Genomic DNA, 12,195 nt, shown 5'->3' with positions numbered 1-12,195 from the left:
CTTGCCCTTGCAGTAAAATCACAGAACTGTAGGGGTTGGAAGGGACCTCAAGAGATCATCGGGTCCAACCCCCAAATCAAAAAAAAATCAAGCTTCTGAGTAGGGTCTTGCTTTGGAGGACACAGACAACCTGATCCCTGTAACTTGTTTTAGCAGAGCAGCCAATCCCACCATAAAGAATTTGCAGAAATGTGTGTAGTGTATTTGGGTTCTGCGGAGGATTTTTGTGTTTGGGTTGTGTGTTTTTTTCTTTTTTTCTTTTTTTTTTTCTGAAATCATCCAACATCCTTTTTCCCGTAGTAATTATACTATAAGCGTTTAAGTGGGTAAGCAGTGCCAATGCAAACCCTACTAAAATATCATTTTTCATGTCCATCCTGCCGGCAGGGCTTAAACTTAATGACTCATGTGAATCTCTGTTCCTCTCTCCCAGTGGGAGCTAATAAATCCTAACAGAGTAGCTGATGCCTAATGGAGTGTTTTCCTAAATAACTTTAGGAAAGGTGGAGGAAACGAGCTCTGCTAGGACTCTCGTTGGAGGACACAAATGCCAGAAGGTTGAAGGAAGCTGTGAAGCGTTGAGGAACTTGTGGTTCATGGCAGGCTGTATTCCTTGCCCTCACTTACCAGGATTTGGGAGCACTGGGTTGTAGAAGTGATAGTCCTGGAGAAAATGGGGCAGCATCTCATGTTTGTGATCCTGAGTGGCTGTTGGAAGGTGCTGCTTTCAGACCTACCTGTGTGACATATCCGCATCCCCGAAATTCTCTGCGATCCCCAAACCTGTGCTGTGCAGCGCTCAGCTCTATCCAGAAAGGCTGCAGCAAGCACTCACGCCAGGCACAGGACAGAAGGGGTTGACATTATTTAAGAATTGGTTGTTATGGTTATTTTAGGTATTTTTTCCTTGAGAGCCTTGTCACCTAGAGCTCAGCAGTACCTGTGAGGGTTTGAAGTTGTTACTGCCCCCAAGTGTAGCAATTAACTCATCCCAAAGTGGGCTGCAGCTAAGGGGGTATACTGCTACCCCTGCGCTCGCTGGTTGTGTTTGTCTTGCTCTCATTGTGTCTTTCTCACTGAAGGGAAAGGCCAGGCCCCTTTTTGGCACTGCAGTAACCTCTCCATCCCATTACCCGGCTCCAAGCAATTGCATGGATTCCCACTGATGTGTTGGTGTTGGAAGGATGGATGCTCTGCTTCCATCATTACCCCTTGTTGCTTGCTTACAATGGCAATACAGAAAGTCTCCCTGTCTACGTCTTTAGTATTTGCCCCAGAAACTCATTTTTTTACGTGGTTATTTCAGGGAAAACCTCTGAAGCCTTCTTGTCTGGCCCTGTCTGCGGTGTGCTCTTTTCTTTATGCTCTTTTCCAGCCTGGCTGATCCTGTGATTTGATGATCTTTACCAACCACAGGCTTTCCCTGTGCTGCCGTTCATCTGCTGTCCCTGCACATAATCAAAGTCCCAGCAGGAGCCTGGTTGCTTTGACCTGCTCCTTACTCTCACTTAACCCTATCACCAGAGCAGAGACCCTGGAAGCAGTTTGCCATATCAGACCTCTATGGATCATTGCCTTTTTCCCTTTTTTTTCTGCAGCATGAGCTAAAGTCTGTTCCTTAAAGACATGCCAGCTCTCCACCAGGACACCAAAATGCCTGAGGTCTCGCTCCCTTCCAGTAACACCGGATGGGTTTTGAGGGTTTTGTCTTCGCTGCTCACAGCCTTATTTTGTTAGGTCTGCCTCCTGGTTGCGGTGAGTGTGGGATGGATGTCCTGTGGGTTTCAGCTGGACTAAACACCTCTGCTGTGCACAGGGATTCATTGTGCAAGACAATGCCTTCGGTGTCAGCATGTTACAAGGACGAGCAGATGACCCCAGCCAGCCACAGAAGCCCAAAAAACCTCGAGAAGACTAACACATCTGCCATCAGCAGGCACCGCAGCACGCTGCCATGGCTCATTGCTCTCAGAGCCGAGGCAGCTGCACCGATGGAGCTACATCATCCCTCGTGATGCCATGCAAAGCCAGTCCAGAGAGGGCTCTGCCCAAATGCAGAAGGTACGGGACAAAGGTCCTCAGGAAAACCACGTAGCCAGGTCTATCCCAGGTACAGGACAGCTGCAGGGCAGAGCTGGGGGATGCAGAAGCATCCCGAAGCCCAGAGAAGGTAGGAACCCCAGGGCAGCGCTGCTCTCCTGCTTTCTTTGCTTGTTTTCCTTCCTTCCCCAAAATGTCCCCAAAGAGAAGTTAAGTAAGTTGTTCTTTCTTTAATGTGAGACATCTGGTCTCTGGGATCTACAGCAAAAAGCAAAGCATGAAAAAATCTGGGTGGAAAAACATCCCAGCTTTTATTATCATGTCCCACAGAAACACCTCCCACGGAGCTGCATGAGAAAAGTGAGAGTAGGGCTGATGACCAGCCCAGAGGCCAGCGATTCATTGCCTCCACCTTCTTTTTGCTTTATGTTATGCCTTGCACCTCCCCAAAATGCCTGGTGCTTGGCCGAGTTGGGACACCAGTTTGCATCTGCTGCAGAGGGTCCTGCAGCAATACCTGAGATAACTTCAGAGCCTTTCTGCAGCTGATCAAAAATGCTCTGGCCAATTAGATTTTTGGGCAGGGATTCTGACTTTTTAGAAAGCCAGCATTGCTTTTTCAATGAAATGATCGTGAACTATGGAAAACAATGCAAAGAAAACTTTAGCCCTTAAGATGAACTCCCAAGAATCCAGAAATCTTTCTGGTTTGCACTGTTTTTCTCTTTTAGCCGAAGGAGTCAAGTTAACAGATTTCTGCCCCCGGGCTTAAATTGTCAGCAGGCATGTAGTCGAAACCACAGGCTTAATTAAGGCACGTCACAAGATGATTTCACTTTCTGCTGCCTACCTCAAGTATTCGTTGTGTAGCTGAGATGTGCAGGAACGGATTCACCACTGCCAGAACAAAGGACAGAATGTGACTCTCAGTTGTTTGTTGACTCTCTGCATCCTGAGCTGGCCTGGCATTCAGCCCAACTCTCAGCATAAATGAGAGCAGCCTGAGGTTTGGGTGAAATTTGTACCAAAGATGGCCAGGGACCGACTCCAGGACTCAAACCGGACTCAAACCAGACTCACACCCTCAGCCAGGTTTGAGGCCATTGAGTGTCACAACACACTTTTTCCTATCCTAACGGGGAAACACACCCAGCCCTCTTGGGTGAGAATTATTGTCACTTAAGGCAATTCTGGAGTCAAAGTCCAGGATGCTGAAGTTGTCCTGGAAATGTTGTTGCATGTCTCAGTGTTTAAAGGGGTGTGAGCTGGTCCACTGACCTCGGCTGGGAATGGTGCACAGTTGAAAATGTCAGCTGGGCTCCTTCTGGAAAATCTGAGCCTTAAATCAGATGGGAAATTAAATATAGCAGAGTCTGAATAAAGGTCTGAACTTCATGTTCCAGTCCAGACAAATTAAAATGAGGCTGAAAACAGATCTGCAGGGCTTGGATCAATTACTAACAAGAAAGGGATAACCCAGGAAAGCCTCTTTTACAGATTGCAGAGGTAGGAGGATGAAAATTCAGCACAAGGTTATTGAGCAAAATGAGGAAAATTTTGGGTGCAGACATGCTCTGCTGGACTCCATGGACCAAAATAAGCCTCTTAGGGCCAGGAAATCTCAGGATCTTCAGGGAGCAACCTGGCAATCTGAGAAGTCAGAGCATCAATAGGACAAACACGACTGCCTGTCAGGGTGTGAGGCAAGTTGTTACCGCAACCAGAAGCCACAGGAAGGGTTGTTTTTGTAATATATTATTATAAATTATAGCGTACGCTGCAAAAGGCAGCAGTCATGATCCAGGCCTCCGGCAGTTATGGTAGCTCGGAGGCTGAGGTAGGCTGTTGTAGAAAGAATAACCCCACTGAGTTTTTGGGTGGAGACACACGGCTTTGCAACATGTGCTTATTAATACTTTCCACTTGCGCAGCAGTTCCCGGTCTTCTTTGAAGATTGCTGGCTGTCTGCTAGACCCTGTAGGGTGACCTTCAAGACACCATCCTTCACTTGCAGATCTGTTGAAAAATGAGCAATGCTGAGGGCAGGGAGAGGCTCCTTCCTCCAAAATGGTTGGGAGCCACTCAGCGAGAGCTGGCAGACGGAGAATGTGAATTTAGAAATGTAGGGGAGGGCAGGTCGTGGTAGCTGAGGATTCACCCATCTCCGAGCTCTGAATTTCAGAACTTCCCTGATAATTAGGATATCTGTCAATATGTTTGCATTGGTGGATCAGAAGCAACTTGGTGCCATTCTCCCCGTGGCTGTTTGGTGGATCTCTGTCGGCTACGATGCAGTTCTTGGTATTGAATATCAGAAATCTGGAGGGATGCCACGCTCTCCATCACGCCTCCAGGAGAGGGCAGAGGTGGGCACAAGAGCTCCACTGGGTGCTTTGGCCAGGACCATGAGCTGAAAGCTGCTGCCACTTTGGAAAAAAAGGAAAGGGGATTGTGATTCATGGTAGCTCCGAGTCCCGAGGGACTTTCCATGAAATCAGCCCCCAAAGCTGGAGACAGGGCACACCCTGCTCGAGGAGGTTGTGGGGTGCAGATAGGGCAGGGTAAGTGTTTCCTTCCCTCTCCACGACGCTTTGCTGGCTGTGTAATCTTTCTGCCCTCTCAGAAACCCCTGGAGAAGCTGCCTGTACGTGGGGAGAGTTCCTCTCGCGAGCAAACGACACTACCCTGGAGGATAACAGCCAAGATTGGAGGAAACGATGGCTGTTTTCCCATGTGGTGGTGGTGGAAAATCAGTATTTTTTTCTTCCCTGCTTCCAGCACAGATACGAGTCTGGCGCAGAGCCAAACTTTGCTTTCTCCCACTTTTTAACCATCCCCTTCCCGTGAATTGGGAGCTGCTTAAGCCATACAGAGGAACCTCTCAGGCATTAGTGGCTCATCCTGCAGCTTCTGCTCTGATCACAAACGTTATTTACAGTTGTTCCTGGATTGCTGCAATGGAAAGGTTTGGGCATGACCAATGCAGCGCTCTTCATACAAGAACATGTCATATTTCCACAAAGTAGTTGGTGTCCTTCTATTTAAATGGGAAAGGCAGAAAGAAGGGGGACCGGGAGCATGGCAACCACAAGGAAATGCCCAAAGTGAAATGTTTCTGGTAAGTGTGACTCACAAGAGTCAAAACACTTCGTCTCAACCACTGGCCAGCTGAATGAGAAGAGGAAAAGAAGACAAACAGGACAGGACAACAGAACAGCATCTCTGCAGAGTTTCCAGTCCTCTTGCCCAGTCTCTGAACACTAGTTTCCAAATGTCTTTTCCCTCTTTTGCGGCTCATTGGCAAGGACAGTGGGTGCTTCAAAAGGATCCTTTCGCATTATATTTTCCAGGAAGGTATATTTTACGGGATTCTTCAGGATTAAAGTAAAATCCAAATAAAACTGAGAATAATAACAGCTTAGCTTGAGTACAACTCTGTTGAGGATGTTCGGGTTGCCTATGAGTTTTAAGAAGCATCTGCCCTTCATTTTCTCTGCTAAACTACACACAAATATATATTTACATATGCATATATTTATACACACCTGAAACCTTTAAGAACCAGGGGCTGCAAGCCAGGATTAGACCAACTGTTCGTGTAGCTGGTTTCTTGTTGACAAGGGTGGTCATTACTCAGTGTTTCAGGGGAAAACATAGAAAGCCCTTTAGAAACCTGTTCTCAGGCTATTCTGCTGCAGAAAAATATTTCAGCCCGCAGTAGGTAAAAGTCAGCTTCAACCTGAAATGTATGTCATAACTCTTCCAAGTGCTCTTGTTGATTTAGATAACTCTGGATATAGTTGTCCTCTGTAATTTCTTTACGTCCCTGCTAAGCTGTCAGGCTCAGGTTCTTCAGTGGCAGGGACTGGCCGTGCCCGGCATGGAAAAAATGAGGCAAGGGCTTTTTTCTGCAGACCAGTGGTGATTAGCTGCTGGAAATGAAAGCCGTGAGTATCTTTTCTGTTTGCAGGCAAGTTGTGAGCAGTTTACATGAATCCTCAGTGGGATGTTCTCAGCGTGGAGATGTGTGCATAGGAAGGTGAGACTCACACTTTGACCTCAGGATGCGATGTGGAAAGCTTTCTTTGAGGCCAGAGGAAACAGGCAAGTGCTGTGGTGGACCAAGATGTTATCCTTTCCCTTCCCAACAACAGAGAACATTATTTTCTCTAAAAACAATGCAGCCAAGTATTTTTTTTCCATCATCAGAAAAGAACAGCCTATCAGCAGGCACTGTGTCAGATGTACTACCACAGAAGCAATTAATTAATTCATACGGCATGAGATTTTCTAAATTCTTTGATAATAAGTTCTGAAAACTGCCGGTCTGTCACATGGCAGGGGATAAGTCAGGTCTTCAGTGGCCTCTGCGCCACAAAAAGTGGACAAAAATGGTGATACAGCTCTGAGGAGCAGAGTTTTCTCCATGAAATATCTAATGTTCCCTCCTTGGATGTAAGCAAAATTTCATCAGTCTGAGAAAAAAAGGGGATGCTGATATGAAATTCTTGCCATAGGACTGAGGAAATGCAGTATCGCCTGGGTCTGTGTGACTTCTGTAGGTGAGCTTGGGCAGATCCTGTCCTCTCTGTTCCTCAGACCATCATCTAGGTTAGAGTTTTCTGAGTTACCCATTGATATTTTATTCTCCTCAGGGCAGGGACTTTTTGCTTCTTTATGGTTGATTTGTTTTTCCTTTTGAGTCTAAATGTGATTTTGTCATGCTTAATATTTGCACCAACTTTTACTCATTACCATCTAGCTGTCTGGTATAATGCTAATAAAACTTGTAAATAAATAGCAATTTTTGCTAGAAACACTTAACAATGGTCAGTACAATCAAAGCAATCAAAATAAAATTTTGCTTTGTAGCTAGTAGAGCTTACAGGAATGGTATCTCAAATTTAATTTCCTTTGGAAGGAATATTTTCAAGCATCCCATGGAGCCCAACACGTTCCAAGTACTTCAATATCTTTGAGGAACTGGGAAGATTAAAACACCCCATGCTTGTCGCTCATCGCCTCGTGGCACTATGAAAAAATTTAAGTCACAGCAAAAGCGAAATACACTAAATTCATCCTTAATGCCACGGCCCCGAAAATGTTGAAACCTTTGCTGCTGCCTGCAATGTTGTGGTTTTGATCCGCCAGGAAACACTTGTTTACAGCCTCAGCGGTTTGTATTTCCCTTTCGCAAGAGCAGTGCATCTTTTGTGCATCATTGTCTTGCTCCTGCCTCGGCTATCTCATTTGTTGGTCTCAGCTCATGTTGCTCAAGCTCCAGCCCTGTTTGCTTCAGCAATGAAAGTTGCCTAGATGAAGCAATACCAGGAGCAAGACAGTCAAATTGCAGCTCATTTCTAAAAAAGAAACCTGAGGGGAAAAAAATAAACCCCCCAAAAAACCAACAAAATGTCAAGGAAAAGAGAAGTGGGGAAGGCCCAGAGCAACTCTGTGGCACTGCGAAGGAAGCAAGCAGAAATTATCACCTTCTCCACAGAGAAAATTCAAGTTATAAAGAAGGAATTCTTCCTGCAGTCAAAGATTACAGGAGATTACGGCATTATCTGTAGGAGATAACTGGTCTCATCAGGAGATTTGCAGGAATTAATTGCATCTAAGCGAGTTACTGCTGACAGGAGGTGCAGGGAGCGTTGCTTGTTTTGGGAGACCTTCCCACCAGGGGCCTCAAGCAGGTTTGGTGCACAATCTTCATCGCCAGGGTGGGCTCAGGCTGGGCTAAGCCTCCGCTGCAGTGCTTGTATCTCGATTTTAAGGGAGTCTTAAAATGGAGAGTGGAGTCTCCTTGATTGAGCGTAGAAAGGGACAATAAGGGATAATACTATTTTTTTTCAGTGCCAAGTAGGGGGAGAGGGCATACATTTCAATCTGCCTTTGCAGATGGTTTCTGTGGACGGCATCAATATGTTTCTTTTTTTTTTCTTTTTTTTTTTCCTTGAGGGTTTGCTTATGCGGTGATCGAACGAGACAGTGTGTCTGATAAGGTGAAATGTAAATTGCAAAGGGAACAGCATGTAACCCTGTCTCTGGCTTTGGCCACAAATACATGGACATATATTTTCAGTGAACTGTGACATCCTGACTTCATCCTAGCTCTTGGTACAAAACACCACTTTGCTGCCCTAAAAGAAAAGCCTCCCTTGCAAAAAAAAAAAAAAAAAAAAAAAAAAAAAAAAAAAGAGACACCAAACCTCCCAGTTGCATCTGAATTATGAAGTGTTAGAACTCTTTCCCAAAGCAAGCCTTCAAAGCCTGTAGCTGATCAGATAAACATTTCACAAGCGTTTCTGCTGCGGTTGCAAAATCTTTTCTCTCCAGAGGGCCTCAACCCAAGGGAACGAGTAAGGCCAGCAGATGATGCTGGTGCTGAGATGTGTCTGCTGCGCTTCCTGACCATGGCAGACAAAACACACATAAGGATTGCCCCCTTTCTTCTCTGGAAATTAATGCTGATCTGACACATTTTCCCTTTCCTTCCCCCAAATGTGGCATGGCCTCTTGAAGTGCAGCTGAGGATTTGGGAAGGCTCTGAGAGCAGGGTCTTTACAGTTCTCCAGTCTCCATCATCCACCGGTGAGTGTGGCTGTCTACTCAGGGGAATCAAAGCTTCCTTTGAAAGGCAATTTAAGCCAAAAAAAAAAAAATAATAATAATAACAAAAAGGTCTGTTATGTTTAGGAAAAAAATAGAAGTAAATACAAATATTATCCTCTTGCAAAACCATTACCACATCAAGTGTCGATCCAAGAAAAAGAGCCACTGACTGGTGTAAAATGGTGTTCACACTACGTATCTGGCACATTTTGTCCAACAGTTTCTTCAGGAGCTGGCACCTCACCGGGACTCGTAAGAGGGCATCCCAGTGTCAGCGTGTACCTCCTGCCTACCAACACACAACAACTGGTGAATGCAGCTCCGTGGTTCGAGGGCATGGATTCATTTACTCTCTGCAGAAAGCTGTTTAGACGAGCTGGGTTCAGCTCCCACAGGAAAAGAGCCACCGCAAATACAAGTGTTGTTTATCAGCGAGGGTCTCGAGGGGCCTGGCCTTGTCCCCACCGCGTCTGCGGAGCTGCCTGGGAAACATCACAAGCCGTGATCATCACAAGATTAATCTTCTTGTAAACACAGGAGCCAGCTTTGCGACTCCCAAGTCGTGTTTTCTGCCCCAGAACCAGGCGGTCTCCTGCAATTCCGGAATCTCTCCGCAAAATCCCTGCTGAATTACCTCTTGAGGAAGGTCAGAGCCTGGCAAGGCTGTCCCCTTGGTCCCCAGGGTGAGGATTAAAGTCTAACTAAAAGCCTGGGCTGCTATTTTGCAAGCTAAGGTGCTGTAGTTTTTATTTGGCACAGAAGTGGTGCCCAAAGTGCTGGTGCATCGAGTCACTGGGAGGGGAATTGAGGGATAATATAGGGGGTGCACCTGAGGTTCAGAGGTTTGAGTCCTGTTCCCCATTTGGGCAGCTGCTTTGGAAGATCTTGTTGAAGCTGAGGAGCGAGAGGAAAGAACTGGAGAGATGAGAGCCTGCAGCAGAGTGCTGAGACCCTGCACATCAATAGGAGATGGAAGCCTGTGAGCTGCTCACATTTGGTGCATCAGGGAAGAGAAAGCCATATGCCAAGTAACAAACTTGGAGGAAATGATGCTGAATATTTTGCTTTCTCAAGCAACTGCAGACCGGCATGATCATTCTTCTGTTTTCTTTCCCCTCTTTCCTTATGCAACCAGAGCACGGTGGATGGAGTTAGACCCCGCCAAAGCATCTGCAAATTGTCGTCCTGCAAAGTGCCAACGCTTTTGCACGCCTGCATATTTTCAACTTCAGGCTCTGCTTGCTAAATGTGTAAGTGGCAAGTAAAGGCTGAGTGCAGGCTGGGGGATAAGATCTTGGTCCTGGAAGCATCCCGAAGCACAGGCTTTCCCTTGGGGCTTTCGGTAATGCCCCACCACTGACACTAATCAACAGCATGGTACCAGGGATCGACTCTGTTCTCTGGATTAGGGTCCTACCTCTGCAAATCCTTGCACTAATGTTTATCCCTAAGCACGTGGCCGGGCCCATCGGTCCCAAGCTGCGTAACGTGAAATGCTGGGGAGCTGAGCTCCTTTTGGGGGAGTCCTCCTGGACACAGCAGCGCAGGGTAGGAAAAGTAAAGGAGTTGTTAAATGGATGCAACTCCCTCAGCCTCACTGGCTGCCTCAGCCTTCCTGGATGCATCCAAAGCATTAGCAGAAGGTGGCAGAAAGCCTCGATGGAAAGGTGGATCCACGAGCAGCCATGAGTGGCAAGGCACCATCTCCTCCCAGCGCTGCAGTGGCACAATGTATGGCGGCGGAGGTAAAGGGTGCTCGTTTTTGGGTCTCATTTAGGTTCTGGCTGGGCGAACGATGACTCTCGTGAGAGATCTCTGCAGAAGTGTGTGATGTAGCCTGTAGCCAAGTCGCTGGGGCCTTCAACCACTAATTTTTTTGGCCAGGGTTTCACCCGCTGGACTCACTGCAGCGAAGGCAGCACGTACGCTCACTTGGCCCACGGGTTCTCGTGGCAAACACTATTAGTAACAACTTATTAAGGAATACTTACGACAAGTTCAAGTCACGATTGCATATTTGAAGCTGTGTTTTCTGTCTGCTTTGATTAAGTTATTTCTGATAAATATGTCAGGATATCTGAAATACACATTTACTTTCAATGGCAGTAAGAGAAAAAGGGGACGATGCAAACTTCTCCAAATAATGGGAAAGGAGTTCCTATGATATTTGGCTTCACGTTCAGCAGGCAGTACAATACAAAGGAGCCAGATAGGCTCGGGAGCACAAACACTTGTAAATAACATTGCTTGGCTCTCAATCTCAGACGAGAGTGCCTGTTGGAAGTGTGTGATTGCAGTTTGTGAAACAGGAAACAGATGTACTCGGCTCTGCCACCCTCTGCGGTTCGGAGTGGGGAGGTAGGAAGGGCGTGATGGGGGGGCAGAGACACGCTGCAAAGTAAGGGGCTCTGAACTCTGGGAACAAGAAGGAGCACTTGTCACTGCCATGCTGTTCTTAGTGGGCTCAGGGCCCTGTGCGTTCAGCAGCTAATCGGCCACTGACCCTGCTGCCACTGACCTGACCCAATTCACGATCCCACACTGAGGCTGTGGCTTGGTGGCACGGTAAATCCTGCTCCGGGGTTCCCCGCACTGAACCAGACCACAATGCTCTCTGCAACTGGGCTCATGCCACCCCAGGACAGCTGCTGAGCCACTTGCTTTGGAATTGCCTAATCCAGCAGAGGCTTGAGGGTGCGTTTGGGCTTGGCTTTGTCATGTTTTAAAGGTTGGGTGGTCTGCTTGTGCTTGCCAGCCCTCCTGCCGTGGGCAAACCTGAGCCTCTCACATCTCTGGCTCAAGCAAGCCCTCAGGTGCACAGCCCAGCACTGCGGAGACCATGAGGTTAGCAGGTACTGACTGCCCAAACAGCAAAGTGGCAAGTCGATTAAACTATGACAAAATTAATGCATTTTGCCTCCAAAGTGAACCCAGTTAAAGCTATACCACCTGGCTGCTTCCCTCACCCCTCGATCCATGGAGATGCAGGGATACAAATGGACCTGAAATGTATTTCAGGCTGAGTTTCTGAGTCTCTGGCACTTTTCTGTTCCCGGCAGCTCCGGTGGTCTTTGTTTAAGCTGCCTGAATTGTTTCTGCTGCTGGAACCAAATTATCGAGTCTGCTCCGAAAAGGGAAGCCATGCTCCCAAAGCCAGGGGACTGGCATGTGTGAGATGCTGGGAAAAGAAAACGTGTGAAAAAAACCAGAGCTTTTACTTGGTCTTTGATTCGCTTGCTGTGCCCACCAAGAGAGGCTGTAAGACCTCAACCTAACCTTGACTTCCCCATCAGCAACCTCAGTACTGGGAAAGCGAGGCCAGCCGGAGCTGAGCGGAGCTGCACCAGGGCAATACGCACAGCCAGGGAAATTGGCAGATCACATCGCTTTTTTCCGTCGTGCCCAGCCTGAGCAACTGGGGGAATGGCTTGATGCAACGTGGGAAAGAGGAAATAGATGTGCTCTGCTCCGCCACGGGGCCAAGGCTGGGGTAAGGCCGCGTGGTGGGAGCTGCGAGATGCCCCGGCATCAGAGCAGGGC

At 47.4% G+C, this 12,195-nt stretch overlaps 1 long non-coding RNA gene across 1 annotated transcript in view; it reads left to right on the top strand.

The window, feature by feature from the left end:
- The window catches only part of LOC310901572, a 119,987-nt gene that overhangs the window by 54,634 nt on the left and 53,158 nt on the right, over positions 1–12,195 (top strand). The window lies entirely within an intron of this gene.

This window comes from Anser anser, assembly GCF_964211835.1.
Source record: "Anser anser genome assembly, chromosome: 6".
Taxonomy (NCBI): Eukaryota; Metazoa; Chordata; class Aves; order Anseriformes; family Anatidae; genus Anser; species Anser anser.
This window is presented reverse-complemented; position numbering and strand designations above follow the sequence as displayed.